This window comes from Falco naumanni, chromosome 2 (assembly GCF_017639655.2).
Source record: "Falco naumanni isolate bFalNau1 chromosome 2, bFalNau1.pat, whole genome shotgun sequence".
Classification (NCBI taxonomy): domain Eukaryota; kingdom Metazoa; phylum Chordata; class Aves; order Falconiformes; family Falconidae; genus Falco; species Falco naumanni.
Window position 1 is genome coordinate 31,372,811 of NC_054055.1, and position 24,017 is coordinate 31,396,827.

Here is a 24,017-nt window from a genome sequence, read left to right on the forward strand (position 1 = left end):
AGAACAAATTTATGGAAGTATTTGTAAACAGGTGACCTGATCTAGGCATCTGCTACTCATTTATTAGGCATAGGATGTATTTTGTCATGGTATCTACAGTGAAAAAGTCAAAATAAAGTCAAAATAAATTTAAGAATTTGGCTGTGTGAATGCATGGTTTCCTCCAGTAGTAATTTTATTATGGTTACTGTACTTACCAAGTTGTACTTTCTTCTTACCTGATCATGGCTAATTACTCCTGGGGTTTTTGTGTGTGTGGTTGTTTTTTTTTTAACCTTTAAGTTTTGAAATTTTATATCATCTCTCAGAGTGTGCTATATGACTAGAATATTTCCATTATATGTTTCAAAGTAGCAAATATTTGTAGGCTACATCTTAATAAAGGCAATAACGGTACTGCCTTGAAGAGCAAAAAAATTTAAATTTCCTTAAAGAAAAACAGTGGAAGTTAAATGCTTTAGAGTCTGTAGCATATTTTGGGAAATACGGCAGTTGAAATCACATATCCATTAAGTAGTTTATACTTACCTGCTTGCTTGTTGGAGGCTGGAGAGAGAGACTGGGGGCAGGGGAGACACTCCACCCCACCCCCCCTTTTTTTTTTTTCTTCCTCTTACTTTCATCTTAAAATGCTGTGGGAAGAATGAAAGCAGAAGCATGCTAATCTGATTTGTTTCAGGAGGCTTCTGATAATAAAGAGGCATATCACAGGTGTTCCTAATCAAGTCAGTTTGGTTAAAAAAAAAAATAAGTATTTTTAAAATTAGGATTTCCTGTAATATAGACAATGCGAGGGTCAAGCCGATGACCTACATCTATGTTTGGGGATCAACCATGAAACTGTGGGTGTTGGAAATATGTTATAATACATGACACTTTTATTGCAGGTTTTGACCTTTCAATAGAGAGCTGATTTTGGAGAACGGCTTACTCCTGTGATTGAAAAACTCTCTCTGGAAGGTTGATGGAGCGTGAGCATGGTATATATTATATTAATGTTTCTTTTATTACGTATGTTCTTTATTGTAAAAAATGTATACAGCAGTATAACTTATTCAGATTATTCAAAATAGGCCAGTTCTGTTAGGTTTGTTCAAGATTTTTTTTGTTAAAATAATTCTTCTTTACACGCCTTCTGTAAAATTATTAAAGACTAAGTAAAAGTATTTACACAAGCTGTGCTCAAAAGGAAATGAAGTAGCTAAAAATATGTATAAAAGGCTGGGTTTGCAACAGCCTTGATCATTGGAGTTACATAAATTCTCCATATAGTATTGTTCTCATATTCTTGTCTTAGGAATTATTCCAACTGAAATGCTGCTAATCCAAAAACTTAAGTATGGATGATAAAAGTTATTTTAAAATAAACACTATATTTTTCGGTTGGGAGGGTGTGTTAAAGAACAGAACAGAGAGCTAGCTGAGTGCATTTCAATGTACTGTGCAAAATTTGTTTTTAAAGGCATTAATAACTAGCTACTTGACAAGCAAAGAACCAGGTAACAGGAAAAAATTGTCTTCAGAGCCTCCACCTGTACCAGAATAGCCAGAAATTTGATTTATTTTATCTATTGGCTAGTAAATAGACACTATGTAGTAAACTGGTGAACATTTAAGAATAATTAATATGGAGTATGCTACACTCATATTGCAAGTCCTGCTTTGCACTAGAAGTACTAATTTGGCTGAAACTGAGAAATCCATTCAGAGTAATCATAACCTATCTACTTATATGTGAATAATCTTAACTAACCATTTGTATAAACAATTGAAATTAAAATAGTAACTGCTCTTGGATTGAATAAACTTGTTTAAATACTAAATGGAGTAGTAAAAACTGTAAGACTTTATCTTCAGCAAAATATATTACAGTACAACAAATTTTATGAACATGTCGTGACTTTAGCAATTCCAGCTTTCAGCTGGAATCCAGTTTTTTATCCTTAATCAAATCTGTCTGTCTTCAAGAGCACATTTTTTTTGTAGGAAGCAATTGTACCATAAAATAAAAGAAGTTTTAAAACCCAAAATTTTAGATTATCCCAGTAACTGTTAATTTATACCAAGCAAATCCAGTGAAGTGTAAATTTCATATTTCCTCATTGTTGTAACTGATGGCTAGTGTAACTGAAAAATTGCTGGCTTTTAGCAGTAATACACCTCCTGTTAAAGAAGTATTTGAGGCAGACATGTTCTGAGTATATTTTTCATATAATGCTATGATTTTAGGGTAGTTAAAACCTCGTATGGCAAATTATCAGTTGAGAAACAAAACTTTGAATACAGAAAGTATAGGAAGTGAAACATAACTATATAAGCTTATATTGTGATTAGTGAGTAAGTAATTCTTTAATTTCTGATCCTTTCTTTCTTTCTGTGATTAAAAATTACAGTAAAAGGATTTTTATTAATGCTGTAACAGTGTTTGAGTAACATGCCTAATATGCTCCCAAATAAATAAATATTTAACAGTCTGTCCAGAAACTCTGCTCTGAATGTACTGCATTTCTGGGTTTTTTTGGTTTTTTTTTTGCCTCCTAGTTCTCTTAGGAATATATGGATTTCACAGAACACGTCTTTGAATTTGTTCATTATTTTTTTCTGTACAAAAGCAATTACATTCTTGTTAATGAAAATCAGGATTATATTGCAAGGCAAAGGTATCTAAGGCTCCCTTGTGAGATATTTAAAAGGTGAAAGTTTGATGGAGTGTTCCTTGGTCTGACACAAGTTCAGAGTATTTCTCATGGATTCTTATTCAGCAAAAAAAGGTGGTTTCTGGTTCACAACTGTAAATCAAAGGGATTTAAAATTTAGGGCCTAATCCAGCAAACTTTTAAATACACAAGTAGTCCTAATGACTCCCTATCATGAATAAGGATTTGTAGAATCATGTTCTCATTAGATGCAAACTTTCTTTCCTTTAATGAATAAAAGATATTGAAGTATTTTGAACTTGGACAAGTCTAATTTTTATAAATTCTAAAGAGAAGAGGTTTTGCAGTAATTGTCTTACTCATTTAACAAGCTCAAAAAAAGTGCTGCAGTTGTCAGTTATCATTAGAATCTACTTTGAGTGTTGATTTGCTGTACAACATTTTAATGCTGAAATTTGGCCCATATTATGTGGGTTTTTTTTCTAGAAATGCCTTGCATTTAGTAGTTAGCATGGCTGTTTCATGACCCAAAGCATAGGTGAAACTTTCAAGAGAGATGTGGTGTGTATTCTATTGTCTTACTCTTAGCCTCTGCTATTGTAGTTCTTAGTTAGCAAAACTGCCATTGATTTTGTTGGAAGTTGAGTCTGAAATAAGGGCAGCAGTGTTGGCCCCTTAAAAATTGGTGTGGCTATTGCAAATTGTACACTTCATAAACTATTTTGCAATATCTAGTTGTAGTGAAGCTGAAAAGATAAAAATGTACAGACTTCTTTGCTGAAGTGCTTCTCATGTAACTTTTCATGGTCACTTTTACTCTTTGTATTATAGGTATACACTTGAGGCTCTACAGACCTTGTTGACTGAATCATAATTTGAAAGCTGACAATGAAAGCTTATTGCTCATCTAAAAGAACTGTTACAGATTACTTTGTCAACTCATTTAGGCTTTTTTTTTTTTTTTTTTTTTTTAAGGACTTCTCTTGCTTTTCTAAGGCCACTTAAATAATTTTCCTGAAACAGATATGTAGCTATAAATGCAACCCATGCCTAGTTATTACATCACATGTAAAATCAGCCATTGTATGAAACCCTATGATATCTTAGGCATGGCTGTTATAAGTTTTGAAATCTGAAACAACTGAATTTTCTGGATTTTGTTAGTTTAAACTAGATCCAGCCCTAACATTATTTAAAATGGAGTTTTGTATGCTATTAGATTTAAATAGATGTTAACTTTCATTATTAGATTAAGCATTTAATGAAACATGTATAGGAAGGATTTAAGACTGGCATACTTACACCTCATTTTTCCTTATCTGTTGATAAAATGGTCTTGCAAGGCAATAGGAAAAGAAAAACAAATGACATACAAATTCTTTAGGAAAAAGTTAAAATATGCTAATTGGGATATTTAAATGCTTATTCTTCTCACTCAAATGCAAATATAGGAAAGTAAGGCATTACCCCTTTTTTATTATTTTTTAATTTTTTTTAAATTTCTTTATTTCAACAAAAACCTAAGTAGAAATTTATGTAAACCCATACATTTAAGCTGTGGGTTGGGGAATGAGAAATGTAATCAAAGTTCTTAAGTGTTCAACTACTGTATTGATGGCTTGTTAATCCACCTTGTTTTAGACTGGTTCACACACTAACATGAAGAAGGAAATGTATGAGGATGCAGTTGCTAATTGTGTAGTGTGTTTGAATAAACCACTGTGTCTAGCTCTGTTAATTTTGAATTTGCTTTAAATCCAGAGGTATTCACAGTAAACTTTTTTTTTGTGGTTGTTGGGGGCAGGATTTTTTTTATTCCAGAGAACAAGTTTTTTTCTGTTAAATTATGCTAAATTTTTACAGCAATATTTTGAGGAAATGAGTGTTTTTTAGCAAAATGTATTACTAAGGTAATCAATCCAAAGCAAGAAATCAGCAGTATCTGTTTTTTAAAATTTTTTTAGTACTTAAAAATCTTAGTAATGTGCAAATATCTCTAAACTATTTACACCTTTCCATTAACCCACTAAATTTTAAGAGTCTGCTTTTTATTTCCTGTGAGTGTCTTATGGGTTTTTTGTTTTGTAGGTTTTGTTGGGGTTATTTAAGCCTTCAGGCCAAAGATTTTCATTATTTTATCCATCTATTTCTTGTTTGATATGAAGAATGATTTTTTTTTTAATTTCTCCTCTCCCCACAGGAGGAAATGGATTTAAGTATTAACAGAAAAGTTAACATAAATGTTTTGAAAGTGTTGTAATTATGAACATGATTATGATCGTCCTAATTTTAACTAAGAATTTCCTACTTCAAACCAGATACAGCATAATATAAGTCACTTTTAAAGTTAGACAGGACTCCCAGTGGATCTGATAAATCAGAACATTTGATTTAGAATTTCTATGTTTAGAGGCAAAATTTTCTCTTGGTAGAATGGGTAGATACTGTGGTCTTAAGTGTGTTACCACTTTAGTAATTCTGAAAACACTTCGCTTCCTCCTGTTACAAGCTAGTCCATATTTTAGTCAAGATCAAGAATTAGAAAAGGAGGATGCTCCATCTGTTGTGGAATGTTGTAATTGGCTCTTACGAGAAAGTCTATCTCTAAATCAAAATACATATTCAAAAGTCTATTGCAGAACAGAGTTCTCTGTTGATACTGTCACACTTGTGTCAGTATCTTGCACAGGGGGAAAAAAAAAACCCCTCCTTGTCAAAAAGAATGGTTATGGACTGGTTACCCTGTCCTCATGTTCCACAAAATAGAAAGATTTTTTTTCCCAGCTTCTCAGGAGAAGAGAGAATGATGCTTTTAATGCCAAGCACAGGAGTTGTAGAAGAAGCAGTTAAATGTGTATTTTTCTTCATCTGTTTTATCACCTCACTCTTAACAATATGTTTCAGTTCTCAGGCAGAGTGAACGTTGGTGCTAGGGACTCTAGTTCTGTATGACCAGAGGTTGTTTTTTTTTAAACAAAGGGTCATATGCTCATTTTTAATGCTATGTATGTGGAAATCCATAGGCTGTATGAAATGCAAGTTATCTACATACATATGTAAGTCCTAAATTCATGGCCTCTCTAATCAATTCAAGGGTAGATAAAATATGGTTTGAAATAAGCTTACAGGGAAATGGTTGCACTTTTCTATCTGGAATTACCAGGTTCAAAATCTGGATTTTCATTTGCATCGTGCCTGTTTTGCATCTAGGTTTAGAGTGTAACTAGGAGACTCTTGAATTAGCAGTGAGAAAATAATTCCTTCCAGGGTATGAGTACTGCTAGACTGTTTTCTGTTTTTATACCAGCAACTCTAAGGTTTTGATCCCAGCTATGACACTGTAGTTACAGTACATTTAGCTGTGGATATTGAGTGTTTGTTTCAGAAACTGATATTTTTATGAAACCACATAAGAAACTAATGGAAATGTAAAATATAAGAATGTTCTTAGGCTATCTCTTAAATTTATTGTCCTTGACTTTTTTTTTTCTGTTCATGTATATGGATTTCTTTTTGGTGGGTGTTTGTTGGGTGCTTTTTTTGTACATTTTTGGTAATACTTAATTTGTCAACCTCACAGTCATCAGACCTGAAAATGATCATTGGAAGTGCTGTTAATTTTTGTTTGTTTGTTTTATTTTTAGATTAATATAACTTATATTGCTGACCCAATTTCCATTATGTAAAAACCTGAACAAAATTTGTCATTGAAGTAGGAATTCATGAAAGCTAACGCTAGAGGGCAATTCAAAGCAATAGCTTACCCCAGAACAGCTACATGTGCTGTGGCCCTCTGAAAAAGAGGGAGCCTATGGACACTTTCCCAGGGTCTCCCCCAGGCCAAAGCTGGTCTTTGTGATTACTCTGCGAAATCATTTCTTTAGTTCGCTTTTCATATCCTTGAGTGCTCTGCTGAATGAGAAGGAAGATAAGCCAGTTCTTACACTTGGCTGAATTAGAGGTTAAGAAGCATCTTCCACAGTGTCTTACCTTGCTCACTCTTGCTACTGTCAGAAAGGTGTAACTTATTCAGTAGTGGTTTTTGTTTGTTTTTAATTTGCTCTCGTGTGCTACATCGAATCCTTTGTCTGAAAGGTATTGGGGTTTGGGAGGTAAGATAATGTTGCACTGAAACTTAAATGCCTTTGTTAAGTATCAAGGAAAATGGAATATATGGTGAGTAAAATACAGTCTTACAGATTTCTTACAAAATACTACAAATTTATTCAAATTAATGAGACAGTATAAATAATACATTTCGTTAAAAAACCCAAATCACACCACAAATAGGGTAGGGCATCAGACAGGTACTTTGTGTCCATAGTTTTATCAAGGAAAATACAATATGTGAAAAGGGGCAGTCAGGTGCTATATTTAACTGACGAAAAGAGATAATCTTTGTATATTGTGCAAAACTTAAAACAATTTATGTAACAGTGCATTACATAATAAATTACAGTTTTCATAGTTGCAATGTTCATCATAGATTTACAGAACATCTTGAATGCTTGTAAATAATAACCTCTAATGCAAATGGTGATGTCGTGGTTGTTGAAAAGCGCTCAAGAATTCTTATTTTAGCAATGCAAATTCTCTCATTATATTGAAATGTATGCACCCGGCCATGCAAATGCTTGTGCCACAGTAAAGATTTCAACACAACAGCATTTTATAAGTGTGTGTATGTTTATACCTCTCTCTCATTTTATATACCAATATATATAATCTATTATCGTTATGTGTAGCTTATATAAAAAAAGCTAACCTAAGATTAAAATGGGATGATTGTTCCAACACTCAGTACCAGATTTTCAAGTAGTATTATCTTTGCATTCTTTTGCACAACTTACTATAGATGCCTGAAACTTATTCTTGCTTTAACTGCTCTCAAGTGCGGTTTTTTTTTTTTATAAAGAATACTTACAGTCATTCTGGCAGTGCCACAAATCAATAGAAATACTACAGTGCATTGTTACAGTAAACATTTACACCTGTTTTCTGCAGGTCTGATCAGCAAATCCAGTGCAATTTGAAAATATGTAATCTGCTGGCAGTGATGTGCCCAACCTTAATTGGTACTGGAGCCTTTGGAAGAGAGATTCTGTCATCGCACAGTATATATAGTTCAACAGTGACTGACCTTGATGAATCTGTGAAGGAAGAAAATAGTTTTCTCATCTCTTATTTTTCAAAATGAATTAAAAAAAAAGGGGGGGATGTGGAATTTAACCACTGAAGTTGTTAGATTCTCTGGGTAGGTTTTTGGTTTGAGGTGGGGTACATGCTGAGAAATTAGTGATAATCAGGTACAGTGATAAAGGAGTCTTAATCACAGGCATCAACTCTTCATTTTGAGAATGCAAATACTTATACCAAATCTAGCTGCATTACTCAAGCATACATGTAAGCTTTTAAGGAACTGAATCTTTAGTCTTTTGCAGGTTAAGACACTACCAATTTAAGAATAAGCATTTTCATGCAAACATGACTGGTCTCCTTTTTTTATTTTTTACCAGCTTGATTTCTTGCCCTAAATCAAAGAGATAAATTTTGTTGTTAAGTTAGTGTTAAGGCTGTCTTCAGAATTTTGTTTATTTGAACAAAGCAAGAAAAAATGTGTAAGTACAAGCAATGTGCAGACCAATATTGCAGTATTGGTCTGTTCTGTCTTTAAGCAGGTGGTTTCCTGTGGCAGGCTGGAAGAGAGACTCTTTTTCTTCCCAGCTTTTGACAAAAAGATGACGCATATGACTCAAAATTAGAAGGGGAAATCTGCCAGTTTGCATCAGTTCCTTAACTTGTGGGCTGCTATTCACCACAAGGAAAATCAGTATACTTGCACCAGTGCTTCTTGAGAGATGAGAAGTGATCATTTCTTTCAGAAAGTGTAGGATGATTGGAGTAGGCCTTTCACATGTTACACTAGGCTTTTCCTATAATAAGATATTTTTCAATTATATTAAATGTTTAGAAAGAAAAAAACCAAATACTGTTCTTAAATGCTACATTTAATGTTTAAAATAGGAATCAGACATGTTATAACTTACTGCAGAGTAAAAGCGAAGGAATCTGCTTCCTTTTGAAAACGTAAAACTTCGTTTTGCTGCCACTGAAACTCAAAAACTATTGTAGATCTCCACAGTTGAAAGGTAAGTTTTTTTAAATTTTAACCTAATTCCACATATCTGAATCTCCAGTTCCAGCTTTTAAGTAAGTTAGTAGGACAGTTCAAAATTACCATATTTAATTTTTTTTTTAAGGCAGAAGCCATCTATTATGCAGTGAAAAATAATTACTTGGAAGTAAGGAAGGTCTGATTTTCAAAATGTTATGCTTTTAGAGCTGCTAAAAAAGATAATGAACAACTTGGTGATAAGTCCTATTCTTTCATGTAGGTTTGGGTTACGATGGAGAGAAATTTCTTGCAATACTGATAGTTGCTTAAAGAACATACTGTCAACTAGCCTTCTATTTAAAAAGAAAAAAAAAGTCAAATACTACTGGTTCAGAGATTAGCGTCTTGGTTTTGATTTGTGGATATTTACTAGACAATGTGTTAGGGCTGAGAGTACAATTTTGATTTTGGGCTTTTTTTGACTACTTCTGTGCTTTAGGTATTGGATTATAAATCTCTCTTCGTATATTAACTTCTAGTTAATTCAGCATGGTTTTACTTTAAGCTTGCTAGTGAAATATTGAAAATCTAGCTTAATATAAAGCCATAAGAGGCACTCTGCATCCTTATGGGTTGGGTTCCCCCCACCCCCCCCCTCCAGTGGATAAAGTTCCTTTCATTTGGCAGAACTATTGTTGTTGTTTTGAAAAAGCATATCCTAAGTGAAATTCATTTTCTAGCTGGAAAAATGAACTTCGCTGCTTAGCAATCTGTGTCAGCCCTAGAAAACACTTTTATTTTGCATTACCTCCATTCTGTGAGTAGTGGATCTCACTGATGGGGAAACAGAGAACTAACCCATAAACATTTTGGAAAGGGAGTATAAACATCTGTGTTAGATGGTATCTTTTCTATTAATATTTCACAGAGGGGTAGGGAGAGGATTAAAGCAGCCTTCTGAGTTGCTGCTCCTGCATATTTCCTCAGCTACCGTTGAATAAACAATAATCAAAGTAGATAATATGACTAGGAATCTACACCGTAAAGGTGTTAAGGACACCTGAAACTTCTGTTGAAGCAACTAATTAAATAATGAAGTTGTAGAAATATAGCTAAGGATTGGAAAAGCTACAGCAATTACTAGGAGGTGTTGCTCTGCTGTTAACAGTGGATTAACTAGTGCATTCCCTTAACAGTTGACTTGATTTCTGCTAGCAGTTGTTTCACCTTTCCTAAGCCATACAGTTGTCTGGCATTTTATAGAAGTCATGTAGGGATGATGTCAAGGAAAAGACAAATTTACTGTCTGAGCCAGAAGGCAGGCTTACAAAAAGCAACTTCTTTCAGGACACGAAAAGCTCTTTGTTCTGTGGCCTTGGTCTTTTTGTGCTTTGACCCTTATTTTATAGCATTGTCACTCTGACCCTAAATCTTTGGAAGCAAACGTGCAGCAAATTTAGCCCTTCACAAGTGGGATTGCATTCTGAGCTATGGGCCTGGTTTTTGTCTTTAGGCATTATAATTCTATACAGTGCTGAGATGTAACAAAATCAAAATGTAAGATTTGTGGGTTTGTGTAGTGCAAGTAGTATTATTTACATATCAGGCCAAATTATTTTTTAATATATTGCTGTATTATTGTCCTATGATTTATTATTATTTACCAAATTCAGATAAGATAACAACTAGGAAGGCAGTCTGGTTAACGCTGACTAATGTATTTTCCACTTCCCCAGCAGTACTTTGGAAACTGATCCTCTGCACAGGCCACCAGGGTTCCTGCAAAATACTACCTGAGTATTAAAGTACTGTGTAAGAACAAGAAATGCTTTGCAATACGTTATAGAGTTAGAAGATTTAAACAGCAATAGCATGGCTTTCTTCCTTAAAAGACTGGGTGCCAGCTTAGGAGAGCATAAAATTTTACACTAGGTCTGTGACTGCTTCCTGAGCTAAATGAGCAAGTCTTCTGAACTTAATAAAACTAACTTTTTTTTTTTCTTTTTAAAAATCGTTTAAAAAGCTAGAAATGAATGTAAAGAACAGAAAACTAATACTTGGCTGGTATGTTTTGAATATTTTTATTTATATTTGTTTAAGAATGATATATTTAAGAGGGGAACCTGTTTCCCTATCTTAATAACTTTCCATTATATAGCTGGTTTTTATTGTGTGGTGTTATCATTTGGAGAAAGGTTGTTCCATTTTCTCATTTACCAGCAATGATTCTGTATACTTCAGGTTTTGTAAACTTGAACTATAATCACAGGATAATCTTTTTTGAAGGTAATGGTGTAATAATCTAAGGATTTGTTTATTGGAGAACTTGAAAAAATGTACCTTTATCTTTTTAGATTTTTAATCTGAAAAGGTGTTACAGAATTTTTAAAAAAATAATAATATAGAAATTGTAGTTGTATTTTAAGGCAGACCTGGCTTTCTTTTTGGTAGATCCACTAGACTGAGTATTAATATTTTTTTGTGGTAAAATTGAGGGAAAGGCACATTTTAGTGACGACTACAATGAAATATAAAACTTACTTCATAGAACTTAGAAAATAGCTTATTCGTTTTTCTTAATTTTGTATGTGTCCTTTCAAGCAGAAAGAATGCTGGTACAGATTGAAAGTGTTCACACAGTTTTCTTCCTGTGTGTGTGCCAGAGGTGCAGGGAAGACAGATTTTTAAAAGCTGTGTGCAAGCTATACCGGTGCAATTGAGAGGGTTCTGGAACGCTTTTCTGAAACAGAACTTTTATAAACTCTGTTAGAACCCCAGAGCTTGTTACACTCTACAAGTTCCCTGTAAAGTATTTCATTTAGCAGTCTAGTTAATGCATCAACATCTGACAAAACACTCTTTAGAAGCTGGGAAAAGAGGTGGGAGGAGTTAGTCTTATTCAGTTTTATTTTTAAGCTAGAGTTGATATTAAATAATCTGATGATATACTAAAATATACATTGATAATATTTCTGTGTTGTATCAGCTTCCTTTAGTTCTGCTTTTTTAGCTAGCAAGCTAGAAAAACTGTTTGACATCCTTTATTTGTTCAGGCTAGAACTTGCTACCTTTTAGTATTTTGCCTTCCACACAAATCCACTGCATTTTGGTTGCTATTCATCACTGCAATAGAAGCATCAATATTGCAGTACCAAATGACTGTCTTCACTTTGGTTTGTTTTCATGACTGCAATGGGGAGGAGAGGAAGAAAAAAAAAAACCCAAAGTGCAGCTCATACAACTGAATATGTGAGTCAGGCTAGTATAAGCAGTGGTTAGAGTGCTGAGATAAAGCAAAAAGGTTGTAAAAATTGAATTTCATGCCGGTAGGCCATAACTGCACTTCCAAATTTCCAGGTATTTTTATACTTCTGAATTTCTTAATGGTTCTACTTCCTGGGTTTTATTTTTAGCTGGCTTTGTTATTTTATGTTTATCTTTTGTACGAGTTCTCCAGCTAATCTAAATATGTTTGTCCATGTTCCTGAGAGAGATGGCTGGACACATAAGATAGATTCTCCAAATTTAGTAACAGTAGATTTCAGTAATCAACAGTTACCTGCTTAACTTTCATAATTAATATTTTACATTGCAAACAACTTCTGTAGTTTCCCCAGTCTTTTGCCCTGGTTATATGGGGAAAATTGTTGACACGATTGGGAAATAGTTAACAGACAATCCCTTTTTAAACAAAACTTCTACACTCAATCTTACCCATAATTTACAACAAAAACTCCAGATTAGTGCTACTTATCTCTGTTCGAATACTCATCTTTCTGTTCAGAAAATTATCCAAAGCATTGTGACTTTTTAACACAAATTGATAATAGTCTTAGAAATGTTCAGCTGCTTGGTAGGAGGTGTGGGAAGATCTCTTATACATGGAGACTGTGCATAAGCTCAATCCTGAATGACTGGTTTTTGAGGTGAAGTGGGGCTAATTTATTGCTGGATTACAGTCATTTCATAAAAAAAAACCAAAAACAACCACAAGCCAGCAACAACAAAAACCCAAAACACCAAACCTAGCACAGAATTGCTAGGCTAGAGACAGATTGTTTTTTAGAATTGCAGTCTTAAACATGAATTCAAAATCTTACTGTTATTTCAGGAGAATATTTTTTAGGGTGTATAGTTTATTCTCTTAATTCTTCTTCCTCTATGACCACAAAGTAGCCTCAAATAAGTTAAGTGAATTAACTGAGTATCATAGGTTATATCTGAACAAAATAGTAACGCAATAGTAGCCAAGTAAACTGATACCTTTAAAGTAATACCTTGGAATATTTCACTCAACTCTTTTCTCCTTTTTAAAATATGTGCACATCACTTTAAAGACTGCTGACACTGAGAATTAGGAAGAATGAGGGTTCCTTAACAGAAGCAACAAGAAGGCAGGAGTAAAAGACTGTACTTCTAAATGTAAGTTTTAAGAATGAGCAAGTTATAAATTCCAGTGTGTTGGCAGTATAAATACTACAGCGTTGAGTAAGCATATGACAAAAATGAAGTGAAACTACTATTGTTTAAACTGGTGGGGGTGGGGAAGTAAGCAGTGTATTATCAAAAATACAGCTACAGATCTTACAATTTTGTTGTTTGAGGATAGAAGTGTTTAGATTTCTTAATAGTGAAATGATACTATCTCTTAATTCTCTTTTGTCCAGATGAATTTAGTGGGGGGAAAAAAATATTTTTCACAGAGGTGAACTGTTGGTGTGTTTATTCCTATTGGATGGTGAACCAGCAGTTGTCAAGAAAGCTGTCGCTGCAAAATGTCCTGTCTACCATATGAGTAAGTTACTCTCTTCCTGGAATGCACAGAACGGGACACACTTGTCAAAACTGTGCCATCTGAGTGTAAACCCTGTCTCATTTCTTGTTTGAACCAAAGCTAAACTGAGATACGGAGATGTACTTTCTGATGTCTGTGCTATGGGGCAGAGCAGCACTGGTGGACAAATAGTGTAATGCTCTAGACTTAAGAGTCTTTCAGTGTCTTTCACCTTCAGATGTCTAAACTGAAATAAAGTTGAGAAAGGGTCACAATGAACAGTGAAAGCGGCAGCTTTGCTTTCGTAGTGTATCTGTGTTGCTTTGCATTGATAAGTACGTAAAACAAGCAATGGAATATGGTTGTGTGCAAAATGGTGTGTAACACTCAATGAGGAAGGTGTTTTGGCAAGACGTATCAAGAGAGTGCTTTTGTTGAATGAGGAAAAAGGCACAAGATGAATGTTTAATCTTATGTTATGTTCTTAGGCATCCAAGACAAAATGCATTACTTAATAGAAAGGCCTTGATACGTTTTACTCCAAATCACTAACTGTCAGATTGCTGGCTAGTGGTACCTTCTTGGATACAGTATGTTACTTAGAATTTAAGGAGCTTATTAGTAGTTATAGTAGCATTTAAGGAGCTTATTAATAGTTACAGTAGCCAGAAGTTCACTTGTAGCTGTTTTCATGGGGTTAGAAAGAGATTGAATTGGGCTTGGTGTTGTCATAAACTCTTAACCATAAACCAGTAAAACCTGAACATATTTTATATTAGGCTTGGTCTTTGATAAGTCAACTAAAAAATACTGAAATCAAGGAAATGCTCCTTCCTTGATTGGGAACACCCCAATCACAAAAGCACACACTCTTTTTCTTTTTTTCTTTTTATTTAAAAAAAAAAACCACAAAAAACCAAACAACAGCTTTAATTGTTTTTTATGACAGCATTCCTGACTTCTCTGTGTGTGTAGAGAGCCTGCTTCTATGGAATTTCAGTTCTGCATCTTCAGAATCCTTGCATCTTTCTTAGCGGAGCTCTCGCTTTCAGGGGCTTGGGGGGATCTAACGGAGCTGCCTGCATACATGATTCCCAGCTTTTACTGAGGTCTCCTCTGTCTGTCTTTCACCCACAGACCCCATCTTAAAACACAATGATAAAGGTAGGAGAAGCACTCTTGATAGCATGACTGTATTAGCTTTATGACTAAAACATAGAGATACAGAGTTTTGTGCAGGCACTTCTGGATTTCAGTAGATTTCTGGCTTAGCTATTACCGTTGTTTTTATCTTGGACTTCCTCCTTTCATCCTTTTCCTGTTCTTCAACCCCTTCTCTCACATAGGTCTTCAATTTTATGTGAAAACTGGCATATTCTCCTTACAGATAAAATTATTTTTAATAGCAACATAGAAAATACACAGTTGTGTTCTGTTTGATTTTGTTTGTTTAGTTTAGGGGCAGTTTTGGTAGTAAAGTTTAAAAAAAAAAAAATAAATCAACAACCAAAACCACACACACCCCCCAATCCTGTAATGCATGTGAGGTTTTGTGTTCATGTTGGGGTTGTGTGCATGAATTACCTGCAAGCTCTCTTACTAATGTACTTTCTGCAGAAAATAGCGTAATAGTTCTGTCAAGTCTTCATTTCATGGTGTGTATAGTTTAATTTTAGTGATTTACTTCTGCAACAGAAAAAAAGCTCCATGCTTAAGCTAGAAGCTAAAAACAGCAATGCAATTGAGACAGCAGTAAGTAGTTAAACACACATAGTTCACAAATGAAGAATTTGGCCTGAACGTACAAATGAGAAGTGTACTTCCAAAGGTACTAAATGTTGTAGCTCTCTTATTTAAATAATTGCCTTTCAATCTTTATGGTAAATCTACAAATGAGAAGCAGTATTCTGTCTTGCTGGAGAGTATCTTTCATAGTCTTTTCCCAGAAACGTTAAAGGAAACTTTACTGCAGGCTAGCACTTTTGCTTGCATCTATCTTTTTCTTAACCTTTGCCTTCCACACTATGTATATATAGTGGATGTTTTTTCTTTCTCTCTTCCTCTCTTGGATTATGCCTAGCACAGTTTCTTCAGGGGGTGACCAACTGTCACAGCATAACCTTTACAGTTAGGTTTATTTTGACTTTGCATTCAGGTTTTACTTCACCAAGATACTGGATGAGTTGTGCCTATATAATCTAGTTTGCCTGTTTTAGCTGTCTGATTTAAAAACCAAACAAACATAAATAGGAGGGGGGAAAAAAGGGTAAATTTAGCTCTGTGTGTATAAAATACACTGGAAATGGCTTTTTCTGTAGGGTTTGTACCTAGATAGCTATATAAAAACCTAAGTGTTGCTGCAGCTACATGTAAACCGAAACTGGAAAACCTCACTTTAATTGGCACATTTGTAGCAACAGACCCTTCTAGCAGAGGTCGTCCTGCTGTATTATTGTAGGAGCAAAAATAGGAAGGAAGAAAACAAAAACTCACCAAACTTTCCCCCTTTGTGACCTGCCAAACTTTTTTGTGCTTACAGACAGCCCTGTTAATTTACAGAATTATTTCTTTTTTATCATGAACTGACTAGAAGGCTCATTAAAATGGAATGGAGTGCTTGGGTCTGTTCTGTATAAGTAGCTTTTGTCTTAATAATTTGGTATAAAAACATTAAAGAAAGCATAATTCAACTTTTTAGGGAACCAGTAAAAGTACTGTACACACTTAAAATGCAGGCACACTTTATAAGAGGAGGATACCTGACAGGGATGTGAGCTCTTGAGTTTCTTGCCTACCTCTTCAAGTAAAGTAGAATGGTCATTCTAGGCTGGGGGCAGATAAACTCCTGCTCTTAATAACAGGTAAGTTACTGTTCTTGATAACAATCATTGTGGGTTTTTAAAATACCTTTCTTGCCCTGAAATGTATTAAGAAGCACTTGTAAATCTGTCTGCTCAAAAACTGTGGCTTGGGTAACCTGCAGAGGTAACAGATTGCTTGAGGACTGATACTTGACAGAAGCTTACTTTAAAATTAGCTTTTATTCTCTTATATATGAAAGTTGGGGTTTTTTTCACATCAGAGGTTTCCAGATGATGATAAGTTAGGTTAGAAAATAACCCGGACTTTTTTGTTTTGTTTTGAAGTAAACATCTGCATAATCTTTAGTTCCTCTGATCAGACACACAATTGTTCGTGTCCCATTAAGGTATTATGCACAGTTGACAATAAAGTCCAGAGCTTCACTAAATAAACAGTCAGCTTGGCAATTGAAAAATGTTTTATAAACATTTTGTAGTTCATTAATACAGCTGATGTCAGTACATGAAAACTAGTGTTCAATAAGAAAATTCAGCTTTCAGCATATGTTTTTTATTTCCTTGCAGTATGGTAGACACCTTGGCATAACGTAGCAGCACATAATGGTTTGTGGGTTTTGAAAAGGTGCAGGCCATATTGTGCTGCCTCAAAAATACAAGGATTTCATCATCCTGAAGAGAAATATCACTTATGAATTAGTCAATCTTGTGATGCTGATGTCTGTCATACTTTAGCAGCACGTAAATATTGGTGTTAAGACTGTAAATATCTCCAGTATTAACTGTGCTGCTGAAGTAAGGCTAGCCACTTCTGCATGTGAGTCATGAAAAAAAACATTTAATGTCTTTCCTGATACCTTTTTGTTGTTATAATTTATGTGCTGATTGATTGTGAACACTTTCTTGGCTTTTGTTTATATTTTCACCTATTCATAAACAATATTTAGGACTTCATAGTATCTGATGGTAAATACAGAATAGATGTATATGTATATAATTTTGAATGCTTTGGCTTACATGAAAGCTGAATTTATTAAAGGAGCCATCTCAAGCTACACCTGTCTAACAATGTCTTGGTAAGTGCATTTATTTATATAATACATAAAAAATGGTGTTACTTTAAATGTCAGCATTTCTTTATTAAAAATCTTGAAACTGTTCATTTTTACAGCATGTTCTTAATGAATGGAATTGGGAAATGTCTTGTCATGTTTTTAGCAAGTGAGCACATAAAGCGAAAGTGTCTTCCAAAATTTTTAACAAAAATTATTAAACACTTCATTTCTTAAATCACTGTCTATAGACAGGTAACAATTTTTATGGTTAGAAGTTTAAATTGTGTATCCGACTGTGAATTTACTTTTTTTTTTTCCTTATCTTCCACTAAGATGTTTCTCTTGCAGAGGAATCTTTCATTGAGATGATTGAAATCTCTACAGTGAGAATGGAAATTAATTGGGCTCCTTTCCTTTTAAAAGCTGCATGCAAGAACTGTGCGGTGAGTCAAATGTAGACTAATGGTTATGTAAATGTCACTAATTTTAGATACAGTCAAGATCTGAAAGTGTGTTTCCTTTTAAGATTTTATTTTCTTCACTATCATGACTCAGTATCACTTGCTAATCTCATTTTATTAGCCCTGGTATATTTTACCATTAAAATACACATGCCTTCTTCAAGTAAGTGCTCATAGATTTAAGTTTATACATCTTATAGATGTTTTAAAAGGCAAAAAAAAAAGCTTATCTGCACTGGGGGGTTGTTTTGACTTCAGGCTTCACAGGCCTGCTACTGGTGTAGTTGCACAAGTATAAACATGATGTAGATAAATATTAATCCAACATAAGATAATTCATAAATCTGCATTATTTGACTGCATAGAATTTCAGCCTGGGGTATGTGCTGTTAAAAATCCCACTTTTCTTGTCTGCCCCTGCTGTGGATTTGAACTGGTGAAATTACTGATGGCTAACATTTCCAGTTTGGTTCAAACCTGAGCAGTTCTCAATAGTAAAGCTATGCAGTGTTAGCTAGCCTGCAGCTTTCCATGAAGTAAACGCTTCTGTGTCTACATTTACCTACTACAGGTCTCTTAAGATATGTGGCCAAAATGAGGTTGACTGCTCAGAAAAAATGTGCTATCTGGCTCAAAGTCAGAGAGCTTTCTCACTGAGGTTTCTTTAAGTAGCACTGTGTTGTATTTCCATATCTATAACTGCTTTATACTAAAGACTTGCATATACATTTCAGCCATTTGAAACTTGGACATGCTTGGAAAGACCAGACTCTGTGGGTTACAACAAAAAAAGACATTCTTATTCCACTATTCTCCTCCCTTTAAATGTCACTGATTTTTGTTAGCATGCTGCAGACTACAGTGCTTGCAGAGGGCCATCCATCCTGTTACTCTTGTAAATAGAGTATTTTAATGCATCTAGGTTTTTATGAGTAAGTGTGCATCTAAAGAGCTGGTCAGAAAGATTAGAGAGCATGCAACAAGTAAGTCGATTTGCATGGCTTTGTCAAAGTCTAGTGGCCAAACCGTTTGTTCCCGACTACTTCATTGTGCCAGTGCAGTCTTTTGTGTGAATAGTGAAACAGACTGCTTCCTTCTGGTTCCTTGTGCAAGCACCTAGAGCTGGCATAAGGGAGGAGGTGGCAGGGAGTGGGACAAAGCAGAAGGGGAAAGGTTGGACTGCCTTGCTTGGTGGCCTGAGCAGCTTAGAACAGTTCAGTGATGTGATAAAAATACCATTTGAGCATTTGCAGAACCAGAGCTGAACTGAGGAACCAAAGTTCCTGTCTGAATTAAGAAGATGACTTCGAGTTCTTATGAAGGCTTAGTCAAATTATTCAGTTCCTAAACCTTTGAAAAGAATGTCATATTTCTTGCATGGTTTTCACTTGCCTTAAATAATATGAGCAATTGTGTTTTCCAGAGGTTTACTTGCATGGGCGGTGCCATGGCCCATGGCCGAATGGAACTCCCTCCACATTGCAGCTCTGGGGTCCTAAGGTGTGTGCCTGATGTAAGAAAGGGAAGCTTTCTTTTTCCTGTTCAGGTGCTTATTTTCTGCTAAGCTGAGGAACTGTATGGGGAAAAAGATGCTTAAATCGTATAAAAGGGAAAGAAAAGATAGGCCTGTATGAAAATAATCTGACACTAGTAGCTGTATAGGAGTGAAGACAACTAGTGAGAGGAGCATGTCTAAGAAAATCCAGTGTTGGAGCTGAGAACTGACAGCGGAAGGACAGATCTGATGAACTGGAAGGTTGGAAGGAGTGGGACAGGTTGGGTAAGTATTGGGGGGTTTTGCTTGTTTCTTGAAATTGGAAGAAGCAACAGCCTGACAGAAGGGATCTGGCCTGAGGCAAAAAGAATGAGTCAGGCTTGGGGAAGGGGGCTTGCACACCTCAGATCATTCCTAATATTCACTAGAGCACTCTGCACTTCAGATCCAGAAGGGAATGCAGACTGTTAAGTAGTGGCTTTCACTGTAATCTGTGAAATCACTGTTAATTTTATCCCCCTCATTGTATTCCCCGCAGAAGAGGGCAGTCTTATTAGTGCTCTCTGCTACTTCATTAATTTTGGTCCTGAAAAAGAATTCCAAAATATCAGAGTAGTTGAGGTTGGAAGGAGAGTTCTGGAGGTAGTCTAGTTCAGACAGGGTCAGGCAGAGCACATTTCTTGGACTGTGTCTAGTGAGGTTTTGAATATCTTCAAGGATGGAGACTCTGCAACCTGTCCTGTTCAGATAGCATTTCTTGCGTTTCATTTTGTGCCTGTTGGCTTCTGTCGTGTCACTGGACAGAACTGAGCCTGGCCGTGTCGTCTTTACTCTCCACTGGCCCCATCAGGAGGTATTTATAAACTTCAGTAAGATCACACATACACAAGGGGTTTTTTTTTCTCCAGGCTGGAGTCCCAGCTTTCTCAGCCTTTCTTCATGTGAAAGGTGCTTCAGTTCTCTCATCATCTTTGTGGAAGTAAATAACATGTTTCAACTAATATGGGAATTGGAGGTCAAAGGAGGAAATGCTTTGGGGGGGAAAAATAAAACACAGTCTTATAACTTAACTGTAAAAAAACATGAAGATCACAAAACAAAACACTGTTCAGTTAGATAGATGAGATAACTCCTGCTTTAAGATTCTGCAATCTTCACTTGCCCCCTTGTGTTAGTGTACTATGAAGCAATCTTCATGGTCATACAGAACATGTCATCTAATGATAGGATTGGCCTGGTGTGGTGCTGAGCCAGGGAAGATGTTTGTGGGCTGTGCAAGCAAGAAGCTTGATGCTGCTACAGGTGCTACACAAATTAATTGGTAAAAAATTCTGTAGGCAATGGAACAAAAGACTGCAAGTAGAGAAAACCATGGTCTTCATGGTTATGTCAAATGAGAATTCCTAGCCAGAAGTGATGTTTATTTTTCTGCCCTTAGTCTCATATGATGCTAAACAAGTTACAGGCCATTGTTTTTGCAGTACTTGTACTCCTCACTTCAGAGGTGTCTGACTTAAGACCCTTGTGTCTGACAGAAACGCTGGCTCTTAACATTTACAGCTGAGCTTCTTAGGAGTTGTCATTTGAATTAAAATACTATGTATTGTTATGTCTGTTGACAGTCTCCTGTCTTAAACAGGGTAACTTAAACTGTTGCATACTACTATAATTTCTACATCTCCATGTCATATTAAAAGTAGAGGTAATAGACACTTAACCTTGAAGGGGTGTTGGGTTTTTTTGTTCAAAAAACCCCACATTTGTTTAGTAAGTGTACTACAGTAATGCATTTCCTCATGGAATTTTCTATGGCATTTATTAATTCTGATCTCAGAGGAAGAAGTGAGTATTGTGCATCTTTTAAAGACCAGATCTACAAGCAGCTTTCCTTGTTACCAGCTCAAGCTGAGAAGCCTGAGTTTCCGTGTTGTTGATTCATGACCTGTTTTTGACCAGTCCTGTAAACTCCAAAGTACTCCTGATTTGGTCTTATTTTGTCACTGATTCATTTTGCATATATAGCTATTATTATTAAACACTTGTTTGTCCCATTTTTGGAATGTGGTTTCATGAGTAACACTTTCAATATTCTGCAAAATCTTTTATACACTAAAGGTAATGCTCACATTTGAACTTCAGCATATTTTACAATAATTTACCTGTAAAGATTTATGTTGCAGGAAGAATGTACTAGTTAAATTGTAACACTTAATTTCTTATGTACAGTGGTAAACAGTGCACCTTGGAAAATGTAAAGTGACTTACACCTATGTATTTAGGGCTAATACAGGCCAAATTCCAAAGCAGTTTTCTTGGTACCGCATATGGCACACTTCACTGAGAGTGGTTCTGTACTTGGTATTTAGGTATAGAGACCTGAAAATGTTTCAGCTTTTCCTTTTAATCATGTTATCTTGTTATGTATTGAGGGAAGTCTCTCCTAATCAGGTAGCAATACTAGCAGTAATGATTGAAGTTTGAAATGTTAGACTCCCTTTATGTTCTTCATCACCACCTCCTGTCACAGAAGTCAGAAGAAATGATTGGTAGAAATATTGTGAGCTACTATTTTACCAGTTTAATTTGAAGCAGAGCAGCAATTCTTTTGAACAAACAAAAAGTTTCGAATGTGTTTGAAGGAAAACTTAGGTCTGAGATGTATATGAATCTCCTTTCTAAGTGTGTATCAGAAGAAAACGTTCAACTATAAACACAAATAAAAAATTATGGAGAAAATTCAGTGGCACAAGTGAGATCATTTATCTTTCTATGAGGGGGCTAATATCACTTGGACATTACTTTTTCACTCTGAACAATTTATTTCTGTTGAAATCTATTTGATGGCTCTCAGGTGCAACAACTCAATATTTTTTCTGATTTTGATGCACCTGTAATAGCTTAGAGTTAGTAAGTCTAATGAAATTTATCTAATATTTCTTCCATCTCGTAATGTAAAATTTGAACCCTATGCTTAAATGTTCTGAAATTAACAAATTTAGTTATAGCAGAATTTATCCAGTTTGAATCTTCAATCTTAAGTATACAGTGCTGAGCAGCTAGAGATGACTGACTTAGCTGCTGTTGAGAGGTGGTAATAATATATCCATAATGTTTTCTTCTGCTGTTTGTAGCCATAGGAGACAGCCATGGGTAGAAAGTTCACATTTCCCTATGGTTTTTGCAGGGCAAGCATGTGGCTTTCTTACCTATAAAGGAACCTTCTGTCAGCAGCTTTTACACTTTTAAGTGGTTTTAAAAGTAAAACACTTCGGAGTCTCTCATAAAATACTCAAAAAAAAACCCCACACCCTTAAGTATGATAATATTTGGACTATATAAGGCATAAAATAAAGAATACAAAGTCTCAAATGTATATGCTTTTCTTAATATTTTGTTGAAATAAAGGCAAAAGAGAAGCTTGAGGGGTTACATTATTGCACCAGCTAGAATAGTCAAGAATAATACACGACTATGGTTCTACAGTCCTGTGTGATTCTCAAGCCAGAGGAGTTTAGGACTGACAGAGTCTTCCTGTTTCCTTCAGTATTAGCCCAGCTCTGATATTTCCACCGTGCTTTCACTGATTGACTTGGGGTTAGTTTTCGGTAGACTCAGCCAGCTGAATGTGCTTGCTGTGTGAGCAACAGTACTGGCACCAAGGAAAAGTTCCTTCTGCTCTTGAGAATGGCAGTCCAGTATTAATTTCCATTGCTGAAACCAATGTAGGGAATATTCAGGGCCTTATTTTTCCTTTCTTGATGGTCCTGCAGACAGGCTTTGTCTAGCTGCTGTTCAAATCTGTATCAAAGGGGCTAAACAACATCTTGGTCTACCTCTTCCCTTCTACAGAAGATTGGTATCTACATATGAAACTAACACAAAAATTCATACAGGTATAGCTTCTTAGCATATGGAAACAGCTGTGACAAACCTTTCCCGTCATCAAGGCAACATGAAAATCTTCCTCTTTTTCCTATAAGCAGTATCTGTTATTTTCAGACATACCAATAAATATGTGAAGTATATTATCTGTTTATATATAACAAAACTTAAGACGCAAAATAAGAGATCTCCAGTAGTATCGGACAAAGGTGAGAAAGAGCTCTACTGTTTCGCAGGTGTGAAATCTGTTAAATGACCTGTGTGACAACCAGTTTTAGGAAGTGTGTGTGGCTGGTAGGCTGTACAGTCAGAAAAAGGATTTCACTGCAGGTTCGCTAGCATCGTGTAGCCAGACAGCCCCCTGTTGGTTGTGTGGTGTGGAGGTTCCAGAAATGAATTCTGCTTGAATTCAGTAATCTATTGCACACAACAAGCTACTTTTGTTTTCATTCCCATATCACAAATAGAGAAAACGGGGGGAAATTGTGTGCACTTATAAAAATTATCTTTCTATCAAGTTTTATCCCTCTTGTGTATCAAATAAATGTTAAAGCTTGGAGTATCTGCACTGTTTCTTAATGTCTTTGTAGAAGCTTATTTTTGAAGAGCTGCAGCGAAAATGTAAAACAGTACTTTGTCCCTGTGATCTAAACTTTAATACCACATTTACAGCCTGGCTAGTGCAAAGTATTTCGATGAATTTCTATCAAGAATGCAGGTAATAGGCTTTAAAACAAAATTTGTAAGATAGCAGTGAAC

General features: G+C 35.3%; 1 long non-coding RNA gene across 2 annotated transcripts in view; it reads left to right on the forward strand.

Annotated features, from left to right (window-relative positions):
• Positions 1–22,112, forward strand: part of LOC121083420 — a 79,814-nt gene extending 57,702 nt beyond the window's left edge. For both annotated transcript variants that reach the window (XR_005826365.1, XR_005826364.1), the window contains 2 exons: positions 888–980; positions 17,769–22,112. This is a non-coding gene — a long non-coding RNA (uncharacterized LOC121083420). The remainder of the gene's footprint in view (positions 1–887; positions 981–17,768) is intronic.
• Positions 22,113–24,017: the final 1,905 nt, after the last annotated feature.